At 53.6% G+C, this 20,653-nt stretch overlaps 62 non-coding genes across 62 annotated transcripts; all 62 read left to right on the plus strand.

Moving 5' to 3' along the window:
* Nucleotides 1-52: 52 nt before the first annotated feature.
* Nucleotides 53-134, plus strand: Trnal-cag (transfer RNA leucine (anticodon CAG)). The gene has a single exon. It is a non-coding gene; the product is annotated as a tRNA-Leu (tRNA).
* Nucleotides 135-405: 271 nt separating this feature from the next.
* Nucleotides 406-477, plus strand: Trnae-cuc (transfer RNA glutamic acid (anticodon CUC)). Its single transcript has one exon. It is a non-coding gene; the product is annotated as a tRNA-Glu (tRNA).
* A 368-nt stretch (nt 478-845) lies between these two features.
* Nucleotides 846-917, plus strand: Trnah-gug (transfer RNA histidin (anticodon GUG)). Its single transcript has one exon. It is a non-coding gene; the product is annotated as a tRNA-His (tRNA).
* A 287-nt stretch (nt 918-1,204) lies between these two features.
* On the plus strand, nt 1,205-1,286 carry Trnal-aag (transfer RNA leucine (anticodon AAG)). Its single transcript has one exon. It is a non-coding gene; the product is annotated as a tRNA-Leu (tRNA).
* Nucleotides 1,287-1,359: 73 nt separating this feature from the next.
* Trnal-cag (transfer RNA leucine (anticodon CAG)) lies at nt 1,360-1,441 on the plus strand. Its single transcript has one exon. It is a non-coding gene; the product is annotated as a tRNA-Leu (tRNA).
* A 271-nt stretch (nt 1,442-1,712) lies between these two features.
* Nucleotides 1,713-1,784, plus strand: Trnae-cuc (transfer RNA glutamic acid (anticodon CUC)). The gene has a single exon. It is a non-coding gene; the product is annotated as a tRNA-Glu (tRNA).
* A 368-nt stretch (nt 1,785-2,152) lies between these two features.
* On the plus strand, nt 2,153-2,224 carry Trnah-gug (transfer RNA histidin (anticodon GUG)). Its single transcript has one exon. It is a non-coding gene; the product is annotated as a tRNA-His (tRNA).
* A 287-nt stretch (nt 2,225-2,511) lies between these two features.
* Nucleotides 2,512-2,593, plus strand: Trnal-aag (transfer RNA leucine (anticodon AAG)). Its single transcript has one exon. It is a non-coding gene; the product is annotated as a tRNA-Leu (tRNA).
* Nucleotides 2,594-2,666: 73 nt separating this feature from the next.
* On the plus strand, nt 2,667-2,748 carry Trnal-cag (transfer RNA leucine (anticodon CAG)). The gene has a single exon. It is a non-coding gene; the product is annotated as a tRNA-Leu (tRNA).
* A 271-nt stretch (nt 2,749-3,019) lies between these two features.
* Trnae-cuc (transfer RNA glutamic acid (anticodon CUC)) lies at nt 3,020-3,091 on the plus strand. Its single transcript has one exon. It is a non-coding gene; the product is annotated as a tRNA-Glu (tRNA).
* Nucleotides 3,092-3,467: 376 nt separating this feature from the next.
* Trnah-gug (transfer RNA histidin (anticodon GUG)) lies at nt 3,468-3,539 on the plus strand. Its single transcript has one exon. It is a non-coding gene; the product is annotated as a tRNA-His (tRNA).
* A 287-nt stretch (nt 3,540-3,826) lies between these two features.
* On the plus strand, nt 3,827-3,908 carry Trnal-aag (transfer RNA leucine (anticodon AAG)). The gene has a single exon. It is a non-coding gene; the product is annotated as a tRNA-Leu (tRNA).
* Nucleotides 3,909-4,133: 225 nt separating this feature from the next.
* Nucleotides 4,134-4,215, plus strand: Trnal-cag (transfer RNA leucine (anticodon CAG)). Its single transcript has one exon. It is a non-coding gene; the product is annotated as a tRNA-Leu (tRNA).
* A 271-nt stretch (nt 4,216-4,486) lies between these two features.
* On the plus strand, nt 4,487-4,558 carry Trnae-cuc (transfer RNA glutamic acid (anticodon CUC)). Its single transcript has one exon. It is a non-coding gene; the product is annotated as a tRNA-Glu (tRNA).
* A 376-nt stretch (nt 4,559-4,934) lies between these two features.
* On the plus strand, nt 4,935-5,006 carry Trnah-gug (transfer RNA histidin (anticodon GUG)). Its single transcript has one exon. It is a non-coding gene; the product is annotated as a tRNA-His (tRNA).
* Nucleotides 5,007-5,293: 287 nt separating this feature from the next.
* On the plus strand, nt 5,294-5,375 carry Trnal-aag (transfer RNA leucine (anticodon AAG)). The gene has a single exon. It is a non-coding gene; the product is annotated as a tRNA-Leu (tRNA).
* Nucleotides 5,376-5,448: 73 nt separating this feature from the next.
* Trnal-cag (transfer RNA leucine (anticodon CAG)) lies at nt 5,449-5,530 on the plus strand. The gene has a single exon. It is a non-coding gene; the product is annotated as a tRNA-Leu (tRNA).
* A 271-nt stretch (nt 5,531-5,801) lies between these two features.
* Trnae-cuc (transfer RNA glutamic acid (anticodon CUC)) lies at nt 5,802-5,873 on the plus strand. The gene has a single exon. It is a non-coding gene; the product is annotated as a tRNA-Glu (tRNA).
* Nucleotides 5,874-6,241: 368 nt separating this feature from the next.
* On the plus strand, nt 6,242-6,313 carry Trnah-gug (transfer RNA histidin (anticodon GUG)). The gene has a single exon. It is a non-coding gene; the product is annotated as a tRNA-His (tRNA).
* A 287-nt stretch (nt 6,314-6,600) lies between these two features.
* On the plus strand, nt 6,601-6,682 carry Trnal-aag (transfer RNA leucine (anticodon AAG)). The gene has a single exon. It is a non-coding gene; the product is annotated as a tRNA-Leu (tRNA).
* A 73-nt stretch (nt 6,683-6,755) lies between these two features.
* Trnal-cag (transfer RNA leucine (anticodon CAG)) lies at nt 6,756-6,837 on the plus strand. The gene has a single exon. It is a non-coding gene; the product is annotated as a tRNA-Leu (tRNA).
* Nucleotides 6,838-7,108: 271 nt separating this feature from the next.
* On the plus strand, nt 7,109-7,180 carry Trnae-cuc (transfer RNA glutamic acid (anticodon CUC)). The gene has a single exon. It is a non-coding gene; the product is annotated as a tRNA-Glu (tRNA).
* Nucleotides 7,181-7,556: 376 nt separating this feature from the next.
* Nucleotides 7,557-7,628, plus strand: Trnah-gug (transfer RNA histidin (anticodon GUG)). The gene has a single exon. It is a non-coding gene; the product is annotated as a tRNA-His (tRNA).
* Nucleotides 7,629-7,915: 287 nt separating this feature from the next.
* On the plus strand, nt 7,916-7,997 carry Trnal-aag (transfer RNA leucine (anticodon AAG)). The gene has a single exon. It is a non-coding gene; the product is annotated as a tRNA-Leu (tRNA).
* A 225-nt stretch (nt 7,998-8,222) lies between these two features.
* On the plus strand, nt 8,223-8,304 carry Trnal-cag (transfer RNA leucine (anticodon CAG)). The gene has a single exon. It is a non-coding gene; the product is annotated as a tRNA-Leu (tRNA).
* A 271-nt stretch (nt 8,305-8,575) lies between these two features.
* Trnae-cuc (transfer RNA glutamic acid (anticodon CUC)) lies at nt 8,576-8,647 on the plus strand. Its single transcript has one exon. It is a non-coding gene; the product is annotated as a tRNA-Glu (tRNA).
* A 376-nt stretch (nt 8,648-9,023) lies between these two features.
* Nucleotides 9,024-9,095, plus strand: Trnah-gug (transfer RNA histidin (anticodon GUG)). Its single transcript has one exon. It is a non-coding gene; the product is annotated as a tRNA-His (tRNA).
* Nucleotides 9,096-9,382: 287 nt separating this feature from the next.
* On the plus strand, nt 9,383-9,464 carry Trnal-aag (transfer RNA leucine (anticodon AAG)). Its single transcript has one exon. It is a non-coding gene; the product is annotated as a tRNA-Leu (tRNA).
* Nucleotides 9,465-9,537: 73 nt separating this feature from the next.
* Trnal-cag (transfer RNA leucine (anticodon CAG)) lies at nt 9,538-9,619 on the plus strand. Its single transcript has one exon. It is a non-coding gene; the product is annotated as a tRNA-Leu (tRNA).
* Nucleotides 9,620-9,890: 271 nt separating this feature from the next.
* On the plus strand, nt 9,891-9,962 carry Trnae-cuc (transfer RNA glutamic acid (anticodon CUC)). Its single transcript has one exon. It is a non-coding gene; the product is annotated as a tRNA-Glu (tRNA).
* A 368-nt stretch (nt 9,963-10,330) lies between these two features.
* Trnah-gug (transfer RNA histidin (anticodon GUG)) lies at nt 10,331-10,402 on the plus strand. Its single transcript has one exon. It is a non-coding gene; the product is annotated as a tRNA-His (tRNA).
* A 287-nt stretch (nt 10,403-10,689) lies between these two features.
* On the plus strand, nt 10,690-10,771 carry Trnal-aag (transfer RNA leucine (anticodon AAG)). Its single transcript has one exon. It is a non-coding gene; the product is annotated as a tRNA-Leu (tRNA).
* Nucleotides 10,772-10,844: 73 nt separating this feature from the next.
* Nucleotides 10,845-10,926, plus strand: Trnal-cag (transfer RNA leucine (anticodon CAG)). The gene has a single exon. It is a non-coding gene; the product is annotated as a tRNA-Leu (tRNA).
* Nucleotides 10,927-11,197: 271 nt separating this feature from the next.
* Nucleotides 11,198-11,269, plus strand: Trnae-cuc (transfer RNA glutamic acid (anticodon CUC)). Its single transcript has one exon. It is a non-coding gene; the product is annotated as a tRNA-Glu (tRNA).
* Nucleotides 11,270-11,637: 368 nt separating this feature from the next.
* On the plus strand, nt 11,638-11,709 carry Trnah-gug (transfer RNA histidin (anticodon GUG)). Its single transcript has one exon. It is a non-coding gene; the product is annotated as a tRNA-His (tRNA).
* A 287-nt stretch (nt 11,710-11,996) lies between these two features.
* Nucleotides 11,997-12,078, plus strand: Trnal-aag (transfer RNA leucine (anticodon AAG)). Its single transcript has one exon. It is a non-coding gene; the product is annotated as a tRNA-Leu (tRNA).
* Nucleotides 12,079-12,151: 73 nt separating this feature from the next.
* Nucleotides 12,152-12,233, plus strand: Trnal-cag (transfer RNA leucine (anticodon CAG)). The gene has a single exon. It is a non-coding gene; the product is annotated as a tRNA-Leu (tRNA).
* A 271-nt stretch (nt 12,234-12,504) lies between these two features.
* On the plus strand, nt 12,505-12,576 carry Trnae-cuc (transfer RNA glutamic acid (anticodon CUC)). Its single transcript has one exon. It is a non-coding gene; the product is annotated as a tRNA-Glu (tRNA).
* A 376-nt stretch (nt 12,577-12,952) lies between these two features.
* Nucleotides 12,953-13,024, plus strand: Trnah-gug (transfer RNA histidin (anticodon GUG)). Its single transcript has one exon. It is a non-coding gene; the product is annotated as a tRNA-His (tRNA).
* Nucleotides 13,025-13,311: 287 nt separating this feature from the next.
* Trnal-aag (transfer RNA leucine (anticodon AAG)) lies at nt 13,312-13,393 on the plus strand. The gene has a single exon. It is a non-coding gene; the product is annotated as a tRNA-Leu (tRNA).
* A 73-nt stretch (nt 13,394-13,466) lies between these two features.
* On the plus strand, nt 13,467-13,548 carry Trnal-cag (transfer RNA leucine (anticodon CAG)). The gene has a single exon. It is a non-coding gene; the product is annotated as a tRNA-Leu (tRNA).
* A 271-nt stretch (nt 13,549-13,819) lies between these two features.
* Trnae-cuc (transfer RNA glutamic acid (anticodon CUC)) lies at nt 13,820-13,891 on the plus strand. Its single transcript has one exon. It is a non-coding gene; the product is annotated as a tRNA-Glu (tRNA).
* A 376-nt stretch (nt 13,892-14,267) lies between these two features.
* Trnah-gug (transfer RNA histidin (anticodon GUG)) lies at nt 14,268-14,339 on the plus strand. The gene has a single exon. It is a non-coding gene; the product is annotated as a tRNA-His (tRNA).
* Nucleotides 14,340-14,626: 287 nt separating this feature from the next.
* On the plus strand, nt 14,627-14,708 carry Trnal-aag (transfer RNA leucine (anticodon AAG)). The gene has a single exon. It is a non-coding gene; the product is annotated as a tRNA-Leu (tRNA).
* Nucleotides 14,709-14,781: 73 nt separating this feature from the next.
* On the plus strand, nt 14,782-14,863 carry Trnal-cag (transfer RNA leucine (anticodon CAG)). The gene has a single exon. It is a non-coding gene; the product is annotated as a tRNA-Leu (tRNA).
* Nucleotides 14,864-15,134: 271 nt separating this feature from the next.
* On the plus strand, nt 15,135-15,206 carry Trnae-cuc (transfer RNA glutamic acid (anticodon CUC)). Its single transcript has one exon. It is a non-coding gene; the product is annotated as a tRNA-Glu (tRNA).
* A 376-nt stretch (nt 15,207-15,582) lies between these two features.
* On the plus strand, nt 15,583-15,654 carry Trnah-gug (transfer RNA histidin (anticodon GUG)). Its single transcript has one exon. It is a non-coding gene; the product is annotated as a tRNA-His (tRNA).
* Nucleotides 15,655-15,941: 287 nt separating this feature from the next.
* Nucleotides 15,942-16,023, plus strand: Trnal-aag (transfer RNA leucine (anticodon AAG)). The gene has a single exon. It is a non-coding gene; the product is annotated as a tRNA-Leu (tRNA).
* A 73-nt stretch (nt 16,024-16,096) lies between these two features.
* Trnal-cag (transfer RNA leucine (anticodon CAG)) lies at nt 16,097-16,178 on the plus strand. Its single transcript has one exon. It is a non-coding gene; the product is annotated as a tRNA-Leu (tRNA).
* Nucleotides 16,179-16,449: 271 nt separating this feature from the next.
* Trnae-cuc (transfer RNA glutamic acid (anticodon CUC)) lies at nt 16,450-16,521 on the plus strand. Its single transcript has one exon. It is a non-coding gene; the product is annotated as a tRNA-Glu (tRNA).
* A 368-nt stretch (nt 16,522-16,889) lies between these two features.
* On the plus strand, nt 16,890-16,961 carry Trnah-gug (transfer RNA histidin (anticodon GUG)). The gene has a single exon. It is a non-coding gene; the product is annotated as a tRNA-His (tRNA).
* Nucleotides 16,962-17,248: 287 nt separating this feature from the next.
* Trnal-aag (transfer RNA leucine (anticodon AAG)) lies at nt 17,249-17,330 on the plus strand. The gene has a single exon. It is a non-coding gene; the product is annotated as a tRNA-Leu (tRNA).
* A 73-nt stretch (nt 17,331-17,403) lies between these two features.
* On the plus strand, nt 17,404-17,485 carry Trnal-cag (transfer RNA leucine (anticodon CAG)). Its single transcript has one exon. It is a non-coding gene; the product is annotated as a tRNA-Leu (tRNA).
* Nucleotides 17,486-17,756: 271 nt separating this feature from the next.
* On the plus strand, nt 17,757-17,828 carry Trnae-cuc (transfer RNA glutamic acid (anticodon CUC)). The gene has a single exon. It is a non-coding gene; the product is annotated as a tRNA-Glu (tRNA).
* A 368-nt stretch (nt 17,829-18,196) lies between these two features.
* Nucleotides 18,197-18,268, plus strand: Trnah-gug (transfer RNA histidin (anticodon GUG)). The gene has a single exon. It is a non-coding gene; the product is annotated as a tRNA-His (tRNA).
* A 287-nt stretch (nt 18,269-18,555) lies between these two features.
* Nucleotides 18,556-18,637, plus strand: Trnal-aag (transfer RNA leucine (anticodon AAG)). Its single transcript has one exon. It is a non-coding gene; the product is annotated as a tRNA-Leu (tRNA).
* A 73-nt stretch (nt 18,638-18,710) lies between these two features.
* Trnal-cag (transfer RNA leucine (anticodon CAG)) lies at nt 18,711-18,792 on the plus strand. Its single transcript has one exon. It is a non-coding gene; the product is annotated as a tRNA-Leu (tRNA).
* A 271-nt stretch (nt 18,793-19,063) lies between these two features.
* Nucleotides 19,064-19,135, plus strand: Trnae-cuc (transfer RNA glutamic acid (anticodon CUC)). Its single transcript has one exon. It is a non-coding gene; the product is annotated as a tRNA-Glu (tRNA).
* Nucleotides 19,136-19,511: 376 nt separating this feature from the next.
* Trnah-gug (transfer RNA histidin (anticodon GUG)) lies at nt 19,512-19,583 on the plus strand. The gene has a single exon. It is a non-coding gene; the product is annotated as a tRNA-His (tRNA).
* Nucleotides 19,584-19,870: 287 nt separating this feature from the next.
* Nucleotides 19,871-19,952, plus strand: Trnal-aag (transfer RNA leucine (anticodon AAG)). Its single transcript has one exon. It is a non-coding gene; the product is annotated as a tRNA-Leu (tRNA).
* A 73-nt stretch (nt 19,953-20,025) lies between these two features.
* Nucleotides 20,026-20,107, plus strand: Trnal-cag (transfer RNA leucine (anticodon CAG)). The gene has a single exon. It is a non-coding gene; the product is annotated as a tRNA-Leu (tRNA).
* A 270-nt stretch (nt 20,108-20,377) lies between these two features.
* Trnae-cuc (transfer RNA glutamic acid (anticodon CUC)) lies at nt 20,378-20,449 on the plus strand. The gene has a single exon. It is a non-coding gene; the product is annotated as a tRNA-Glu (tRNA).
* Nucleotides 20,450-20,653: the final 204 nt, after the last annotated feature.

A 20,653-nucleotide genomic window follows, 5' to 3' on the forward strand; every position in this document is an offset into this window, starting at 1 on the left:
TGGTGTTTTCTCGTGCTGTAGAAAGCAGCTCCTGTGCCCCTGGCGCCGCGTAGGTAGCGTGGCCGAGCGGTCTAAGGCGCTGGTTTCAGGCACCAGTCTCTTCGGAGGCGTGGGTTCGAATCCCACCGCTGCCAATGTTTTCTAAGCAGGAGCACTGATTACCCGCGAAGGAAACAGCGCAGCAAGCCGTGAGCGTCTCTTTCTTAAATTGTCGTAGCAGCACAGTGCGTGGTGCAACGACAGGATTCACACGCGCAGTTTGGTGTCACGATTGCTGGCGCTCGTCTCCACGAAATGTGTCTCGAGCATGACGTTCTATGCAGTGGAAACGCTAATTTTTGCCGTTGTCGTCAAGTGGATTGTGTACAGCTTGCTGTGTTCGCTGGAGGAGCACTTGTGTCGTTATCCGGTGTGGTCTAGTGGCTAGGATACCTGGCTCTCACCCAGGAGGCCCGGGTTCGATTCCCGGTACCGGAAATACGCATTTTACTGCTCCTCTTATGCGACTTGTCCCGACTTAGCTCGACTGACGCTCCGCTGACGCTTGCACAAAATGACGTTAAGTACGATTCGCGGTCACAAGTGACGGCGAGAGCGATGCGACACCTCTTATCGAGGCACTTACCTGTGGTAGACAGAGTTGGAGGACTACAAGACATTGCCACAGGGGTTTAATGCAGCTAACCACACTGCTTAGTGTCCTAACAGCGCAGACACGTTTCGTTTGCCAGTATACATATAATGGAGACCACGTCTGACACAGCTGTGGCGAGACACAGTGGGCTGAGCTTTGCTGTGCATAGCCACTTGCAGTCGCGAGAACTGCTTTCGGCGGTGCCTCCGTGGCCGTGATCGTCTAGTGGTTAGGACATTGCGTTGTGGCCGCAATAACCCAGGTTCGAATCCTGGTCACGGCACTTTTTAAAGTTTTGCATTGCTGTCGCTGCAATGACGGTAGTGAACCACTGTTTGAATTCACGGTGCCCTCTGGATTTCTCGCTCATGTTCCACGAGCTGCAGGTGGCACTACCAGTTCATTATCAACACGTAATGCCGCCGCACCACAGCGCGGGCTGCTGCCTGTGTAGTTAACCTCTATTCGAAAAGGGCAGTTGTTTGAAGTGCAATGGATGAGCGGCCAGTCGCAGCAGAACAGGAAGCTGTGTCGTGCACTGTTTCTACGAAAGCGAACAACACTGACGCAGGTAGCGTGGCCGAGCGGTCTAAGGCGCTGGTTTAAGGCACCAGTCTCTTCGGAGGCGTGGGTTCGAATCCCACCGCTGCCAACTTTTTCTCGTTTTTTTTTGTGGTGTTTTCTCGTGCTGTAGAAAGCAGCTCCTGTGCCCCTGGCGCCGCGTAGGTAGCGTGGCCGAGCGGTCTAAGGCGCTGGTTTCAGGCACCAGTCTCTTCGGAGGCGTGGGTTCGAATCCCACCGCTGCCAATGTTTTCTAAGCAGGAGCACTGATTACCCGCGAAGGAAACAGCGCAGCAAGCCGTGAGCGTCTCTTTCTTAAATTGTCGTAGCAGCACAGTGCGTGGTGCAACGACAGGATTCACACGCGCAGTTTGGTGTCACGATTGCTGGCGCTCGTCTCCACGAAATGTGTCTCGAGCATGACGTTCTATGCAGTGGAAACGCTAATTTTTGCCGTTGTCGTCAAGTGGATTGTGTACAGCTTGCTGTGTTCGCTGGAGGAGCACTTGTGTCGTTATCCGGTGTGGTCTAGTGGCTAGGATACCTGGCTCTCACCCAGGAGGCCCGGGTTCGATTCCCGGTACCGGAAATACGCATTTTACTGCTCCTCTTATGCGACTTGTCCCGACTTAGCTCGACTGACGCTCCGCTGACGCTTGCACAAAATGACGTTAAGTACGATTCGCGGTCACAAGTGACGGCGAGAGCGATGCGACACCTCTTATCGAGGCACTTACCTGTGGTAGACAGAGTTGGAGGACTACAAGACATTGCCACAGGGGTTTAATGCAGCTAACCACACTGCTTAGTGTCCTAACAGCGCAGACACGTTTCGTTTGCCAGTATACATATAATGGAGACCACGTCTGACACAGCTGTGGCGAGACACAGTGGGCTGAGCTTTGCTGTGCATAGCCACTTGCAGTCGCGAGAACTGCTTTCGGCGGTGCCTCCGTGGCCGTGATCGTCTAGTGGTTAGGACATTGCGTTGTGGCCGCAATAACCCAGGTTCGAATCCTGGTCACGGCACTTTTTAAAGTTTTGCCTTGCTGTCGCTGCAATGACGGTAGTGAACCACTGTTTGAATTCACGGTGCCCTCTGGATTTCTCGCTCATGTTCCACGAGCTGCAGGTGGCACTACCAGTTCATTATCAACACGTAATGCCGCCGCACCACAGCGCGGGCTGCTGCCTGTGTAGTTAACCTCTATTCGAAAAGGGCAGTTGTTTGAAGTGCAATGGATGAGCGGCCAGTCGCAGCAGAACAGGAAGCTGTGTCGTGCACTGTTTCTACGAAAGCGAACAACACTGACGCAGGTAGCGTGGCCGAGCGGTCTAAGGCGCTGGTTTAAGGCACCAGTCTCTTCGGAGGCGTGGGTTCGAATCCCACCGCTGCCAACTTTTTCTCGTTTTTTTTTGTGGTGTTTTCTCGTGCTGTAGAAAGCAGCTCCTGTGCCCCTGGCGCCGCGTAGGTAGCGTGGCCGAGCGGTCTAAGGCGCTGGTTTCAGGCACCAGTCTCTTCGGAGGCGTGGGTTCGAATCCCACCGCTGCCAATGTTTTCTAAGCAGGAGCACTGATTACCCGCGAAGGAAACAGCGCAGCAAGCCGTGAGCGTCTCTTTCTTAAATTGTCGTAGCAGCACAGTGCGTGGTGCAACGACAGGATTCACACGCGCAGTTTGGTGTCACGATTGCTGGCGCTCGTCTCCACGAAATGTGTCTCGAGCATGACGTTCTATGCAGTGGAAACGCTAATTTTTGCCGTTGTCGTCAAGTGGATTGTGTACAGCTTGCTGTGTTCGCTGGAGGAGCACTTGTGTCGTTATCCGGTGTGGTCTAGTGGCTAGGATACCTGGCTCTCACCCAGGAGGCCCGGGTTCGATTCCCGGTACCGGAAATACGCATTTTACTGCTCCTCTTATGCGACTTGTCCCGACTTAGCTCGACTGACGCTCCGCTGACGCTTGCACAAAATGACGTTAAGTACGATTCGCGGTCACAAGTGACGGCGAGAGCGATGCGACATCTGTCCACCTCTTATCGAGGCACATACCTGTGGTCAACAGAGTTGGAGGACTACAAGACATTGCCACAGGGGTTTAATGCAGCTAACCACACTGCTTAGTGTCCTAACAGCGCAGACACGTTTCGTTTGCCAGTATACATATAATGGAGACCACGTCTGACACAGCTGTGGCGAGACACAGTGGGCTGAGCTTTGCTGTGCATAGCCACTTGCAGTCGCGAGAACTGCTTTCGGCGGTGCCTCCGTGGCCGTGATCGTCTAGTGGTTAGGACATTGCGTTGTGGCCGCAATAACCCAGGTTCGAATCCTGGTCACGGCACTTTTTAAAGTTTTGCATTGCTGTCGCTGCAATGACGGTAGTGAACCACTGTTTGAATTCACGGTGCCCTCTGGATTTCTCGCTCATGTTCCACGAGCTGCAGGTGGCACTACCAGTTCATTATCAACACGTAATGCCGCCGCACCACAGCGCGGGCTGCTGCCTGTGTAGTTAACCTCTATTCGAAAAGGGCAGTTGTTTGAAGTGCAATGGATGAGCGGCCAGTCGCAGCAGAACAGGAAGCTGTGTCGTGCACTGTTTCTACGAAAGCGAACAACACTGACGCAGGTAGCGTGGCCGAGCGGTCTAAGGCGCTGGTTTAAGGCACCAGTCTCTTCGGAGGCGTGGGTTCGAATCCCACCGCTGCCAACGTTTTCTGTCTCGAAAACAGGAGCACTGATTTCCCGCGAAGGAAAAAGCGCAGCGTCGGTTTCTTAAACTGTCGTAGCACAGTGGTGCGTGGTGTAACAACAGGATTCACCGGCGCAATAGAAAAAAAAAAAAAAAAAAAAAAGCTGCCAACTTTTTCTCGTTTTTTTTTGTGGTGTTTTCTCGTGCTGTAGAAAGCAGCTCCTGTGCCCCTGGCGCCGCGTAGGTAGCGTGGCCGAGCGGTCTAAGGCGCTGGTTTCAGGCACCAGTCTCTTCGGAGGCGTGGGTTCGAATCCCACCGCTGCCAATGTTTTCTAAGCAGGAGCACTGATTACCCGCGAAGGAAACAGCGCAGCAAGCCGTGAGCGTCTCTTTCTTAAATTGTCGTAGCAGCACAGTGCGTGGTGCAACGACAGGATTCACACGCGCAGTTTGGTGTCACGATTGCTGGCGCTCGTCTCCACGAAATGTGTCTCGAGCATGACGTTCTATGCAGTGGAAACGCTAATTTTTGCCGTTGTCGTCAAGTGGATTGTGTACAGCTTGCTGTGTTCGCTGGAGGAGCACTTGTGTCGTTATCCGGTGTGGTCTAGTGGCTAGGATACCTGGCTCTCACCCAGGAGGCCCGGGTTCGATTCCCGGTACCGGAAATACGCATTTTACTGCTCCTCTTATGCGACTTGTCCCGACTTAGCTCGACTGACGCTCCGCTGACGCTTGCACAAAATGACGTTAAGTACGATTCGCGGTCACAAGTGACGGCGAGAGCGATGCGACATCTGTCCACCTCTTATCGAGGCACATACCTGTGGTCAACAGAGTTGGAGGACTACAAGACATTGCCACAGGGGTTTAATGCAGCTAACCACACTGCTTAGTGTCCTAACAGCGCAGACACGTTTCGTTTGCCAGTATACATATAATGGAGACCACGTCTGACACAGCTGTGGCGAGACACAGTGGGCTGAGCTTTGCTGTGCATAGCCACTTGCAGTCGCGAGAACTGCTTTCGGCGGTGCCTCCGTGGCCGTGATCGTCTAGTGGTTAGGACATTGCGTTGTGGCCGCAATAACCCAGGTTCGAATCCTGGTCACGGCACTTTTTAAAGTTTTGCATTGCTGTCGCTGCAATGACGGTAGTGAACCACTGTTTGAATTCACGGTGCCCTCTGGATTTCTCGCTCATGTTCCACGAGCTGCAGGTGGCACTACCAGTTCATTATCAACACGTAATGCCGCCGCACCACAGCGCGGGCTGCTGCCTGTGTAGTTAACCTCTATTCGAAAAGGGCAGTTGTTTGAAGTGCAATGGATGAGCGGCCAGTCGCAGCAGAACAGGAAGCTGTGTCGTGCACTGTTTCTACGAAAGCGAACAACACTGACGCAGGTAGCGTGGCCGAGAGGTCTAAGGCGCTGGTTTAAGGCACCAGTCTCTTCGGAGGCGTGGGTTCGAATCCCACCGCTGCCAACTTTTTCTCGTTTTTTTTTGTGGTGTTTTCTCGTGCTGTAGAAAGCAGCTCCTGTGCCCCTGGCGCCGCGTAGGTAGCGTGGCCGAGCGGTCTAAGGCGCTGGTTTCAGGCACCAGTCTCTTCGGAGGCGTGGGTTCGAATCCCACCGCTGCCAATGTTTTCTAAGCAGGAGCACTGATTACCCGCGAAGGAAACAGCGCAGCAAGCCGTGAGCGTCTCTTTCTTAAATTGTCGTAGCAGCACAGTGCGTGGTGCAACGACAGGATTCACACGCGCAGTTTGGTGTCACGATTGCTGGCGCTCGTCTCCACGAAATGTGTCTCGAGCATGACGTTCTATGCAGTGGAAACGCTAATTTTTGCCGTTGTCGTCAAGTGGATTGTGTACAGCTTGCTGTGTTCGCTGGAGGAGCACTTGTGTCGTTATCCGGTGTGGTCTAGTGGCTAGGATACCTGGCTCTCACCCAGGAGGCCCGGGTTCGATTCCCGGTACCGGAAATACGCATTTTACTGCTCCTCTTATGCGACTTGTCCCGACTTAGCTCGACTGACGCTCCGCTGACGCTTGCACAAAATGACGTTAAGTACGATTCGCGGTCACAAGTGACGGCGAGAGCGATGCGACACCTCTTATCGAGGCACTTACCTGTGGTAGACAGAGTTGGAGGACTACAAGACATTGCCACAGGGGTTTAATGCAGCTAACCACACTGCTTAGTGTCCTAACAGCGCAGACACGTTTCGTTTGCCAGTATACATATAATGGAGACCACGTCTGACACAGCTGTGGCGAGACACAGTGGGCTGAGCTTTGCTGTGCATAGCCACTTGCAGTCGCGAGAACTGCTTTCGGCGGTGCCTCCGTGGCCGTGATCGTCTAGTGGTTAGGACATTGCGTTGTGGCCGCAATAACCCAGGTTCGAATCCTGGTCACGGCACTTTTTAAAGTTTTGCCTTGCTGTCGCTGCAATGACGGTAGTGAACCACTGTTTGAATTCACGGTGCCCTCTGGATTTCTCGCTCATGTTCCACGAGCTGCAGGTGGCACTACCAGTTCATTATCAACACGTAATGCCGCCGCACCACAGCGCGGGCTGCTGCCTGTGTAGTTAACCTCTATTCGAAAAGGGCAGTTGTTTGAAGTGCAATGGATGAGCGGCCAGTCGCAGCAGAACAGGAAGCTGTGTCGTGCACTGTTTCTACGAAAGCGAACAACACTGACGCAGGTAGCGTGGCCGAGCGGTCTAAGGCGCTGGTTTAAGGCACCAGTCTCTTCGGAGGCGTGGGTTCGAATCCCACCGCTGCCAACTTTTTCTCGTTTTTTTTTGTGGTGTTTTCTCGTGCTGTAGAAAGCAGCTCCTGTGCCCCTGGCGCCGCGTAGGTAGCGTGGCCGAGCGGTCTAAGGCGCTGGTTTCAGGCACCAGTCTCTTCGGAGGCGTGGGTTCGAATCCCACCGCTGCCAATGTTTTCTAAGCAGGAGCACTGATTACCCGCGAAGGAAACAGCGCAGCAAGCCGTGAGCGTCTCTTTCTTAAATTGTCGTAGCAGCACAGTGCGTGGTGCAACGACAGGATTCACACGCGCAGTTTGGTGTCACGATTGCTGGCGCTCGTCTCCACGAAATGTGTCTCGAGCATGACGTTCTATGCAGTGGAAACGCTAATTTTTGCCGTTGTCGTCAAGTGGATTGTGTACAGCTTGCTGTGTTCGCTGGAGGAGCACTTGTGTCGTTATCCGGTGTGGTCTAGTGGCTAGGATACCTGGCTCTCACCCAGGAGGCCCGGGTTCGATTCCCGGTACCGGAAATACGCATTTTACTGCTCCTCTTATGCGACTTGTCCCGACTTAGCTCGACTGACGCTCCGCTGACGCTTGCACAAAATGACGTTAAGTACGATTCGCGGTCACAAGTGACGGCGAGAGCGATGCGACATCTGTCCACCTCTTATCGAGGCACATACCTGTGGTCAACAGAGTTGGAGGACTACAAGACATTGCCACAGGGGTTTAATGCAGCTAACCACACTGCTTAGTGTCCTAACAGCGCAGACACGTTTCGTTTGCCAGTATACATATAATGGAGACCACGTCTGACACAGCTGTGGCGAGACACAGTGGGCTGAGCTTTGCTGTGCATAGCCACTTGCAGTCGCGAGAACTGCTTTCGGCGGTGCCTCCGTGGCCGTGATCGTCTAGTGGTTAGGACATTGCGTTGTGGCCGCAATAACCCAGGTTCGAATCCTGGTCACGGCACTTTTTAAAGTTTTGCATTGCTGTCGCTGCAATGACGGTAGTGAACCACTGTTTGAATTCACGGTGCCCTCTGGATTTCTCGCTCATGTTCCACGAGCTGCAGGTGGCACTACCAGTTCATTATCAACACGTAATGCCGCCGCACCACAGCGCGGGCTGCTGCCTGTGTAGTTAACCTCTATTCGAAAAGGGCAGTTGTTTGAAGTGCAATGGATGAGCGGCCAGTCGCAGCAGAACAGGAAGCTGTGTCGTGCACTGTTTCTACGAAAGCGAACAACACTGACGCAGGTAGCGTGGCCGAGCGGTCTAAGGCGCTGGTTTAAGGCACCAGTCTCTTCGGAGGCGTGGGTTCGAATCCCACCGCTGCCAACGTTTTCTGTCTCGAAAACAGGAGCACTGATTTCCCGCGAAGGAAAAAGCGCAGCGTCGGTTTCTTAAACTGTCGTAGCACAGTGGTGCGTGGTGTAACAACAGGATTCACCGGCGCAATAGAAAAAAAAAAAAAAAAAAAAAAGCTGCCAACTTTTTCTCGTTTTTTTTTGTGGTGTTTTCTCGTGCTGTAGAAAGCAGCTCCTGTGCCCCTGGCGCCGCGTAGGTAGCGTGGCCGAGCGGTCTAAGGCGCTGGTTTCAGGCACCAGTCTCTTCGGATTCGTGGGTTCGAATCCCACCGCTGCCAATGTTTTCTAAGCAGGAGCACTGATTACCCGCGAAGGAAACAGCGCAGCAAGCCGTGAGCGTCTCTTTCTTAAATTGTCGTAGCAGCACAGTGCGTGGTGCAACGACAGGATTCACACGCGCAGTTTGGTGTCACGATTGCTGGCGCTCGTCTCCACGAAATGTGTCTCGAGCATGACGTTCTATGCAGTGGAAACGCTAATTTTTGCCGTTGTCGTCAAGTGGATTGTGTACAGCTTGCTGTGTTCGCTGGAGGAGCACTTGTGTCGTTATCCGGTGTGGTCTAGTGGCTAGGATACCTGGCTCTCACCCAGGAGGCCCGGGTTCGATTCCCGGTACCGGAAATACGCATTTTACTGCTCCTCTTATGCGACTTGTCCCGACTTAGCTCGACTGACGCTCCGCTGACGCTTGCACAAAATGACGTTAAGTACGATTCGCGGTCACAAGTGACGGCGAGAGCGATGCGACATCTGTCCACCTCTTATCGAGGCACATACCTGTGGTCAACAGAGTTGGAGGACTACAAGACATTGCCACAGGGGTTTAATGCAGCTAACCACACTGCTTAGTGTCCTAACAGCGCAGACACGTTTCGTTTGCCAGTATACATATAATGGAGACCACGTCTGACACAGCTGTGGCGAGACACAGTGGGCTGAGCTTTGCTGTGCATAGCCACTTGCAGTCGCGAGAACTGCTTTCGGCGGTGCCTCCGTGGCCGTGATCGTCTAGTGGTTAGGACATTGCGTTGTGGCCGCAATAACCCAGGTTCGAATCCTGGTCACGGCACTTTTTAAAGTTTTGCATTGCTGTCGCTGCAATGACGGTAGTGAACCACTGTTTGAATTCACGGTGCCCTCTGGATTTCTCGCTCATGTTCCACGAGCTGCAGGTGGCACTACCAGTTCATTATCAACACGTAATGCCGCCGCACCACAGCGCGGGCTGCTGCCTGTGTAGTTAACCTCTATTCGAAAAGGGCAGTTGTTTGAAGTGCAATGGATGAGCGGCCAGTCGCAGCAGAACAGGAAGCTGTGTCGTGCACTGTTTCTACGAAAGCGAACAACACTGACGCAGGTAGCGTGGCCGAGAGGTCTAAGGCGCTGGTTTAAGGCACCAGTCTCTTCGGAGGCGTGGGTTCGAATCCCACCGCTGCCAACTTTTTCTCGTTTTTTTTTGTGGTGTTTTCTCGTGCTGTAGAAAGCAGCTCCTGTGCCCCTGGCGCCGCGTAGGTAGCGTGGCCGAGCGGTCTAAGGCGCTGGTTTCAGGCACCAGTCTCTTCGGAGGCGTGGGTTCGAATCCCACCGCTGCCAATGTTTTCTAAGCAGGAGCACTGATTACCCGCGAAGGAAACAGCGCAGCAAGCCGTGAGCGTCTCTTTCTTAAATTGTCGTAGCAGCACAGTGCGTGGTGCAACGACAGGATTCACACGCGCAGTTTGGTGTCACGATTGCTGGCGCTCGTCTCCACGAAATGTGTCTCGAGCATGACGTTCTATGCAGTGGAAACGCTAATTTTTGCCGTTGTCGTCAAGTGGATTGTGTACAGCTTGCTGTGTTCGCTGGAGGAGCACTTGTGTCGTTATCCGGTGTGGTCTAGTGGCTAGGATACCTGGCTCTCACCCAGGAGGCCCGGGTTCGATTCCCGGTACCGGAAATACGCATTTTACTGCTCCTCTTATGCGACTTGTCCCGACTTAGCTCGACTGACGCTCCGCTGACGCTTGCACAAAATGACGTTAAGTACGATTCGCGGTCACAAGTGACGGCGAGAGCGATGCGACACCTCTTATCGAGGCACTTACCTGTGGTAGACAGAGTTGGAGGACTACAAGACATTGCCACAGGGGTTTAATGCAGCTAACCACACTGCTTAGTGTCCTAACAGCGCAGACACGTTTCGTTTGCCAGTATACATATAATGGAGACCACGTCTGACACAGCTGTGGCGAGACACAGTGGGCTGAGCTTTGCTGTGCATAGCCACTTGCAGTCGCGAGAACTGCTTTCGGCGGTGCCTCCGTGGCCGTGATCGTCTAGTGGTTAGGACATTGCGTTGTGGCCGCAATAACCCAGGTTCGAATCCTGGTCACGGCACTTTTTAAAGTTTTGCATTGCTGTCGCTGCAATGACGGTAGTGAACCACTGTTTGAATTCACGGTGCCCTCTGGATTTCTCGCTCATGTTCCACGAGCTGCAGGTGGCACTACCAGTTCATTATCAACACGTAATGCCGCCGCACCACAGCGCGGGCTGCTGCCTGTGTAGTTAACCTCTATTCGAAAAGGGCAGTTGTTTGAAGTGCAATGGATGAGCGGCCAGTCGCAGCAGAACAGGAAGCTGTGTCGTGCACTGTTTCTACGAAAGCGAACAACACTGACGCAGGTAGCGTGGCCGAGCGGTCTAAGGCGCTGGTTTAAGGCACCAGTCTCTTCGGAGGCGTGGGTTCGAATCCCACCGCTGCCAACTTTTTCTCGTTTTTTTTTGTGGTGTTTTCTCGTGCTGTAGAAAGCAGCTCCTGTGCCCCTGGCGCCGCGTAGGTAGCGTGGCCGAGCGGTCTAAGGCGCTGGTTTCAGGCACCAGTCTCTTCGGAGGCGTGGGTTCGAATCCCACCGCTGCCAATGTTTTCTAAGCAGGAGCACTGATTACCCGCGAAGGAAACAGCGCAGCAAGCCGTGAGCGTCTCTTTCTTAAATTGTCGTAGCAGCACAGTGCGTGGTGCAACGACAGGATTCACACGCGCAGTTTGGTGTCACGATTGCTGGCGCTCGTCTCCACGAAATGTGTCTCGAGCATGACGTTCTATGCAGTGGAAACGCTAATTTTTGCCGTTGTCGTCAAGTGGATTGTGTACAGCTTGCTGTGTTCGCTGGAGGAGCACTTGTGTCGTTATCCGGTGTGGTCTAGTGGCTAGGATACCTGGCTCTCACCCAGGAGGCCCGGGTTCGATTCCCGGTACCGGAAATACGCATTTTACTGCTCCTCTTATGCGACTTGTCCCGACTTAGCTCGACTGACGCTCCGCTGACGCTTGCACAAAATGACGTTAAGTACGATTCGCGGTCACAAGTGACGGCGAGAGCGATGCGACACCTCTTATCGAGGCACTTACCTGTGGTAGACAGAGTTGGAGGACTACAAGACATTGCCACAGGGGTTTAATGCAGCTAACCACACTGCTTAGTGTCCTAACAGCGCAGACACGTTTCGTTTGCCAGTATACATATAATGGAGACCACGTCTGACACAGCTGTGGCGAGACACAGTGGGCTGAGCTTTGCTGTGCATAGCCACTTGCAGTCGCGAGAACTGCTTTCGGCGGTGCCTCCGTGGCCGTGATCGTCTAGTGGTTAGGACATTGCGTTGTGGCCGCAATAACCCAGGTTCGAATCCTGGTCACGGCACTTTTTAAAGTTTTGCCTTGCTGTCGCTGCAATGACGGTAGTGAACCACTGTTTGAATTCACGGTGCCCTCTGGATTTCTCGCTCATGTTCCACGAGCTGCAGGTGGCACTACCAGTTCATTATCAACACGTAATGCCGCCGCACCACAGCGCGGGCTGCTGCCTGTGTAGTTAACCTCTATTCGAAAAGGGCAGTTGTTTGAAGTGCAATGGATGAGCGGCCAGTCGCAGCAGAACAGGAAGCTGTGTCGTGCACTGTTTCTACGAAAGCGAACAACACTGACGCAGGTAGCGTGGCCGAGCGGTCTAAGGCGCTGGTTTAAGGCACCAGTCTCTTCGGAGGCGTGGGTTCGAATCCCACCGCTGCCAACTTTTTCTCGTTTTTTTTTGTGGTGTTTTCTCGTGCTGTAGAAAGCAGCTCCTGTGCCCCTGGCGCCGCGTAGGTAGCGTGGCCGAGCGGTCTAAGGCGCTGGTTTCAGGCACCAGTCTCTTCGGAGGCGTGGGTTCGAATCCCACCGCTGCCAATGTTTTCTAAGCAGGAGCACTGATTACCCGCGAAGGAAACAGCGCAGCAAGCCGTGAGCGTCTCTTTCTTAAATTGTCGTAGCAGCACAGTGCGTGGTGCAACGACAGGATTCACACGCGCAGTTTGGTGTCACGATTGCTGGCGCTCGTCTCCACGAAATGTGTCTCGAGCATGACGTTCTATGCAGTGGAAACGCTAATTTTTGCCGTTGTCGTCAAGTGGATTGTGTACAGCTTGCTGTGTTCGCTGGAGGAGCACTTGTGTCGTTATCCGGTGTGGTCTAGTGGCTAGGATACCTGGCTCTCACCCAGGAGGCCCGGGTTCGATTCCCGGTACCGGAAATACGCATTTTACTGCTCCTCTTATGCGACTTGTCCCGACTTAGCTCGACTGACGCTCCGCTGACGCTTGCACAAAATGACGTTAAGTACGATTCGCGGTCACAAGTGACGGCGAGAGCGATGCGACATCTGTCCACCTCTTATCGAGGCACATACCTGTGGTCAACAGAGTTGGAGGACTACAAGACATTGCCACAGGGGTTTAATGCAGCTAACCACACTGCTTAGTGTCCTAACAGCGCAGACACGTTTCGTTTGCCAGTATACATATAATGGAGACCACGTCTGACACAGCTGTGGCGAGACACAGTGGGCTGAGCTTTGCTGTGCATAGCCACTTGCAGTCGCGAGAACTGCTTTCGGCGGTGCCTCCGTGGCCGTGATCGTCTAGTGGTTAGGACATTGCGTTGTGGCCGCAATAACCCAGGTTCGAATCCTGGTCACGGCACTTTTTAAAGTTTTGCATTGCTGTCGCTGCAATGACGGTAGTGAACCACTGTTTGAATTCACGGTGCCCTCTGGATTTCTCGCTCATGTTCCACGAGCTGCAGGTGGCACTACCAGTTCATTATCAACACGTAATGCCGCCGCACCACAGCGCGGGCTGCTGCCTGTGTAGTTAACCTCTATTCGAAAAGGGCAGTTGTTTGAAGTGCAATGGATGAGCGGCCAGTCGCAGCAGAACAGGAAGCTGTGTCGTGCACTGTTTCTACGAAAGCGAACAACACTGACGCAGGTAGCGTGGCCGAGCGGTCTAAGGCGCTGGTTTAAGGCACCAGTCTCTTCGGAGGCGTGGGTTCGAATCCCACCGCTGCCAACTTTTTCTCGTTTTTTTTTGTGGTGTTTTCTCGTGCTGTAGAAAGCAGCTCCTGTGCCCCTGGCGCCGCGTAGGTAGCGTGGCCGAGCGGTCTAAGGCGCTGGTTTCAGGCACCAGTCTCTTCGGAGGCGTGGGTTCGAATCCCACCGCTGCCAATGTTTTCTAAGCAGGAGCACTGATTACCCGCGAAGGAAACAGCGCAGCAAGCCGTGAGCGTCTCTTTCTTAAATTGTCGTAGCAGCACAGTGCGTGGTGCAACGACAGGATTCACACGCGCAGTTTGGTGTCACGATTGCTGGCGCTCGTCTCCACGAAATGTGTCTCGAGCATGACGTTCTATGCAGTGGAAACGCTAATTTTTGCCGTTGTCGTCAAGTGGATTGTGTACAGCTTGCTGTGTTCGCTGGAGGAGCACTTGTGTCGTTATCCGGTGTGGTCTAGTGGCTAGGATACCTGGCTCTCACCCAGGAGGCCCGGGTTCGATTCCCGGTACCGGAAATACGCATTTTACTGCTCCTCTTATGCGACTTGTCCCGACTTAGCTCGACTGACGCTCCGCTGACGCTTGCACAAAATGACGTTAAGTACGATTCGCGGTCACAAGTGACGGCGAGAGCGATGCGACATCTGTCCACCTCTTATCGAGGCACATACCTGTGGTCAACAGAGTTGGAGGACTACAAGACATTGCCACAGGGGTTTAATGCAGCTAACCACACTGCTTAGTGTCCTAACAGCGCAGACACGTTTCGTTTGCCAGTATACATATAATGGAGACCACGTCTGACACAGCTGTGGCGAGACACAGTGGGCTGAGCTTTGCTGTGCATAGCCACTTGCAGTCGCGAGAACTGCTTTCGGCGGTGCCTCCGTGGCCGTGATCGTCTAGTGGTTAGGACATTGCGTTGTGGCCGCAATAACCCAGGTTCGAATCCTGGTCACGGCACTTTTTAAAGTTTTGCATTGCTGTCGCTGCAATGACGGTAGTGAACCACTGTTTGAATTCACGGTGCCCTCTGGATTTCTCGCTCATGTTCCACGAGCTGCAGGTGGCACTACCAGTTCATTATCAACACGTAATGCCGCCGCACCACAGCGCGGGCTGCTGCCTGTGTAGTTAACCTCTATTCGAAAAGGGCAGTTGTTTGAAGTGCAATGGATGAGCGGCCAGTCGCAGCAGAACAGGAAGCTGTGTCGTGCACTGTTTCTACGAAAGCGAACAACACTGACGCAGGTAGCGTGGCCGAGCGGTCTAAGGCGCTGGTTTAAGGCACCAGTCTCTTCGGAGGCGTGGGTTCGAATCCCACCGCTGCCAACTTTTTCTCGTTTTTTTTTGTGGTGTTTTCTCGTGCTGTAGAAAGCAGCTCCTGTGCCCCTGGCGCCGCGTAGGTAGCGTGGCCGAGCGGTCTAAGGCGCTGGTTTCAGGCACCAGTCTCTTCGGAGGCGTGGGTTCGAATCCCACCGCTGCCAATGTTTTCTAAGCAGGAGCACTGATTACCCGCGAAGGAAACAGCGCAGCAAGCCGTGAGCGTCTCTTTCTTAAATTGTCGTAGCAGCACAGTGCGTGGTGCAACGACAGGATTCACACGCGCAGTTTGGTGTCACGATTGCTGGCGCTCGTCTCCACGAAATGTGTCTCGAGCATGACGTTCTATGCAGTGGAAACGCTAATTTTTGCCGTTGTCGTCAAGTGGATTGTGTACAGCTTGCTGTGTTCGCTGGAGGAGCACTTGTGTCGTTATCCGGTGTGGTCTAGTGGCTAGGATACCTGGCTCTCACCCAGGAGGCCCGGGTTCGATTCCCGGTACCGGAAATACGCATTTTACTGCTCCTCTTATGCGACTTGTCCCGACTTAGCTCGACTGACGCTCCGCTGACGCTTGCACAAAATGACGTTAAGTACGATTCGCGGTCACAAGTGACGGCGAGAGCGATGCGACATCTGTCCACCTCTTATCGAGGCACATACCTGTGGTCAACAGAGTTGGAGGACTACAAGACATTGCCACAGGGGTTTAATGCAGCTAACCACACTGCTTAGTGTCCTAACAGCGCAGACACGTTTCGTTTGCCAGTATACATATAATGGAGACCACGTCTGACACAGCTGTGGCGAGACACAGTGGGCTGAGCTTTGCTGTGCATAGCCACTTGCAGTCGCGAGAACTGCTTTCGGCGGTGCCTCCGTGGCCGTGATCGTCTAGTGGTTAGGACATTGCGTTGTGGCCGCAATAACCCAGGTTCGAATCCTGGTCACGGCACTTTTTAAAGTTTTGCATTGCTGTCGCTGCAATGACGGTAGTGAACCACTGTTTGAATTCACGGTGCCCTCTGGATTTCTCGCTCATGTTCCACGAGCTGCAGGTGGCACTACCAGTTCATTATCAACACGTAATGCCGCCGCACCACAGCGCGGGCTGCTGCCTGTGTAGTTAACCTCTATTCGAAAAGGGCAGTTGTTTGAAGTGCAATGGATGAGCGGCCAGTCGCAGCAGAACAGGAAGCTGTGTCGTGCACTGTTTCTACGAAAGCGAACAACACTGACGCAGGTAGCGTGGCCGAGAGGTCTAAGGCGCTGGTTTAAGGCACCAGTCTCTTCGGAGGCGTGGGTTCGAATCCCACCGCTGCCAACTTTTTCTCGTTTTTTTTTGTGGTGTTTTCTCGTGCTGTAGAAAGCAGCTCCTGTGCCCCTGGCGCCGCGTAGGTAGCGTGGCCGAGCGGTCTAAGGCGCTGGTTTCAGGCACCAGTCTCTTCGGAGGCGTGGGTTCGAATCCCACCGCTGCCAATGTTTTCTAAGCAGGAGCACTGATTACCCGCGAAGGAAACAGCGCAGCAAGCCGTGAGCGTCTCTTTCTTAAATTGTCGTAGCAGCACAGTGCGTGGTGCAACGACAGGATTCACACGCGCAGTTTGGTGTCACGATTGCTGGCGCTCGTCTCCACGAAATGTGTCTCGAGCATGACGTTCTATGCAGTGGAAACGCTAATTTTTGCCGTTGTCGTCAAGTGGATTGTGTACAGCTTGCTGTGTTCGCTGGAGGAGCACTTGTGTCGTTATCCGGTGTGGTCTAGTGGCTAGGATACCTGGCTCTCACCCAGGAGGCCCGGGTTCGATTCCCGGTACCGGAAATACGCATTTTACTGCTCCTCTTATGCGACTTGTCCCGACTTAGCTCGACTGACGCTCCGCTGACGCTTGCACAAAATGACGTTAAGTACGATTCGCGGTCACAAGTGACGGCGAGAGCGATGCGACACCTCTTATCGAGGCACTTACCTGTGGTAGACAGAGTTGGAGGACTACAAGACATTGCCACAGGGGTTTAATGCAGCTAACCACACTGCTTAGTGTCCTAACAGCGCAGACACGTTTCGTTTGCCAGTATACATATAATGGAGACCACGTCTGACACAGCTGTGGCGAGACACAGTGGGCTGAGCTTTGCTGTGCATAGCCACTTGCAGTCGCGAGAACTGCTTTCGGCGGTGCCTCCGTGGCCGTGATCGTCTAGTGGTTAGGACATTGCGTTGTGGCCGCAATAACCCAGGTTCGAATCCTGGTCACGGCACTTTTTAAAGTTTTGCATTGCTGTCGCTGCAATGACGGTAGTGAACCACTGTTTGAATTCACGGTGCCCTCTGGATTTCTCGCTCATGTTCCACGAGCTGCAGGTGGCACTACCAGTTCATTATCAACACGTAATGCCGCCGCACCACAGCGCGGGCTGCTGCCTGTGTAGTTAACCTCTATTCGAAAAGGGCAGTTGTTTGAAGTGCAATGGATGAGCGGCCAGTCGCAGCAGAACAGGAAGCTGTGTCGTGCACTGTTTCTACGAAAGCGAACAACACTGACGCAGGTAGCGTGGCCGAGCGGTCTAAGGCGCTGGTTTAAGGCACCAGTCTCTTCGGAGGCGTGGGTTCGAATCCCACCGCTGCCAACTTTTTCTCGTTTTTTTTTGTGGTGTTTTCTCGTGCTGTAGAAAGCAGCTCCTGTGCCCCTGGCGCCGCGTAGGTAGCGTGGCCGAGCGGTCTAAGGCGCTGGTTTCAGGCACCAGTCTCTTCGGAGGCGTGGGTTCGAATCCCACCGCTGCCAATGTTTTCTAAGCAGGAGCACTGATTACCCGCGAAGGAAACAGCGCAGCAAGCCGTGAGCGTCTCTTTCTTAAATTGTCGTAGCAGCACAGTGCGTGGTGCAACGACAGGATTCACACGCGCAGTTTGGTGTCACGATTGCTGGCGCTCGTCTCCACGAAATGTGTCTCGAGCATGACGTTCTATGCAGTGGAAACGCTAATTTTTGCCGTTGTCGTCAAGTGGATTGTGTACAGCTTGCTGTGTTCGCTGGAGGAGCACTTGTGTCGTTATCCGGTGTGGTCTAGTGGCTAGGATACCTGGCTCTCACCCAGGAGGCCCGGGTTCGATTCCCGGTACCGGAAATACGCATTTTACTGCTCCTCTTATGCGACTTGTCCCGACTTAGCTCGACTGACGCTCCGCTGACGCTTGCACAAAATGACGTTAAGTACGATTCGCGGTCACAAGTGACGGCGAGAGCGATGCGACACCTCTTATCGAGGCACTTACCTGTGGTAGACAGAGTTGGAGGACTACAAGACATTGCCACAGGGGTTTAATGCAGCTAACCACACTGCTTAGTGTCCTAACAGCGCAGACACGTTTCGTTTGCCAGTATACATATAATGGAGACCACGTCTGACACAGCTGTGGCGAGACACAGTGGGCTGAGCTTTGCTGTGCATAGCCACTTGCAGTCGCGAGAACTGCTTTCGGCGGTGCCTCCGTGGCCGTGATCGTCTAGTGGTTAGGACATTGCGTTGTGGCCGCAATAACCCAGGTTCGAATCCTGGTCACGGCACTTTTTAAAGTTTTGCCTTGCTGTCGCTGCAATGACGGTAGTGAACCACTGTTTGAATTCACGGTGCCCTCTGGATTTCTCGCTCATGTTCCACGAGCTGCAGGTGGCACTACCAGTTCATTATCAACACGTAATGCCGCCGCACCACAGCGCGGGCTGCTGCCTGTGTAGTTAACCTCTATTCGAAAAGGGCAGTTGTTTGAAGTGCAATGGATGAGCGGCCAGTCGCAGCAGAACAGGAAGCTGTGTCGTGCACTGTTTCTACGAAAGCGAACAACACTGACGCAGGTAGCGTGGCCGAGCGGTCTAAGGCGCTGGTTTAAGGCACCAGTCTCTTCGGAGGCGTGGGTTCGAATCCCACCGCTGCCAACTTTTTCTCGTTTTTTTTTGTGGTGTTTTCTCGTGCTGTAGAAAGCAGCTCCTGTGCCCCTGGCGCCGCGTAGGTAGCGTGGCCGAGCGGTCTAAGGCGCTGGTTTCAGGCACCAGTCTCTTCGGAGGCGTGGGTTCGAATCCCACCGCTGCCAATGTTTTCTAAGCAGGAGCACTGATTACCCGCGAAGGAAACAGCGCAGCAAGCCGTGAGCGTCTCTTTCTTAAATTGTCGTAGCAGCACAGTGCGTGGTGCAACGACAGGATTCACACGCGCAGTTTGGTGTCACGATTGCTGGCGCTCGTCTCCACGAAATGTGTCTCGAGCATGACGTTCTATGCAGTGGAAACGCTAATTTTTGCCGTTGTCGTCAAGTGGATTGTGTACAGCTTGCTGTGTTCGCTGGAGGAGCACTTGTGTCGTTATCCGGTGTGGTCTAGTGGCTAGGATACCTGGCTCTCACCCAGGAGGCCCGGGTTCGATTCCCGGTACCGGAAATACGCATTTTACTGCTCCTCTTATGCGACTTGTCCCGACTTAGCTCGACTGACGCTCCGCTGACGCTTGCACAAAATGACGTTAAGTACGATTCGCGGTCACAAGTGACGGCGAGAGCGATGCGACATCTGTCCACCTCTTATCGAGGCACATACCTGTGGTCAACAGAGTTGGAGGACTACAAGACATTGCCACAGGGGTTTAATGCAGCTAACCACACTGCTTAGTGTCCTAACAGCGCAGACACGTTTCGTTTGCCAGTATACATATAATGGAGACCACGTCTGACACAGCTGTGGCGAGACACAGTGGGCTGAGCTTTGCTGTGCATAGCCACTTGCAGTCGCGAGAACTGCTTTCGGCGGTGCCTCCGTGGCCGTGATCGTCTAGTGGTTAGGACATTGCGTTGTGGCCGCAATAACCCAGGTTCGAATCCTGGTCACGGCACTTTTTAAAGTTTTGCATTGCTGTCGCTGCAATGACGGTAGTGAACCACTGTTTGAATTCACGGTGCCCTCTGGATTTCTCGCTCATGTTCCACGAGCTGCAGGTGGCACTACCAGTTCATTATCAACACGTAATGCCGCCGCACCACAGCGCGGGCTGCTGCCTGTGTAGTTAACCTCTATTCGAAAAGGGCAGTTGTTTGAAGTGCAATGGATGAGCGGCCAGTCGCAGCAGAACAGGAAGCTGTGTCGTGCACTGTTTCTACGAAAGCGAACAACACTGACGCAGGTAGCGTGGCCGAGCGGTCTAAGGCGCTGGTTTAAGGCACCAGTCTCTTCGGAGGCGTGGGTTCGAATCCCACCGCTGCCAACTTTTTCTCGTTTTTTTTTGTGGTGTTTTTCTCGTGCTGTAGAAAGCAGCTCCTGTGCCCTGGCGCCGCGTAGGTAGCGTGGCCGAGCGGTCTAAGGCGCTGGTTTCAGGCACCAGTCTCTTCGGAGGCGTGGGTTCGAATCCCACCGCTGCAATGTTTTCTAAGCAGGAGCACTGATTACCCGCGAAGGAAACAGCGCAGCAAGCCGTGAGCGTCTCTTTCTTAAATTGTCGTAGCAGCACAGTGCGTGGTGCAACGACAGGATTCACACGCGCAGTTTGGTGTCACGATTGCTGGCGCTCGTCTCCACGAAATGTGTCTCGAGCATGACGTTCTATGCAGTGGAAACGCTAATTTTTGCCGTTGTCGTCAAGTGGATTGTGTACAGCTTGCTGTGTTCGCTGGAGGAGCACTTGTGTCGTTATCCGGTGTGGTCTAGTGGCTAGGATACCTGGCTCTCACCCAGGAGGCCCGGGTTCGATTCCCGGTACCGGAAATACGCATTTTACTGCTCCTCTTATGCGACTTGTCCCGACTTAGCTCGACTGACGCTCCGCTGACGCTTGCACAAAATGACGTTAAGTACGATTCGCGGTCACAAGTGACGGCGAGAGCGATGCGACATCTGTCCACCTCTTATCGAGGCACATACCTGTGGTCAACAGAGTTGGAGGACTACAAGACATTGCCACAGGGGTTT

This window comes from Schistocerca serialis, chromosome 1 (assembly GCF_023864345.2).
Source record: "Schistocerca serialis cubense isolate TAMUIC-IGC-003099 chromosome 1, iqSchSeri2.2, whole genome shotgun sequence".
Classification (NCBI taxonomy): domain Eukaryota; kingdom Metazoa; phylum Arthropoda; class Insecta; order Orthoptera; family Acrididae; genus Schistocerca; species Schistocerca serialis.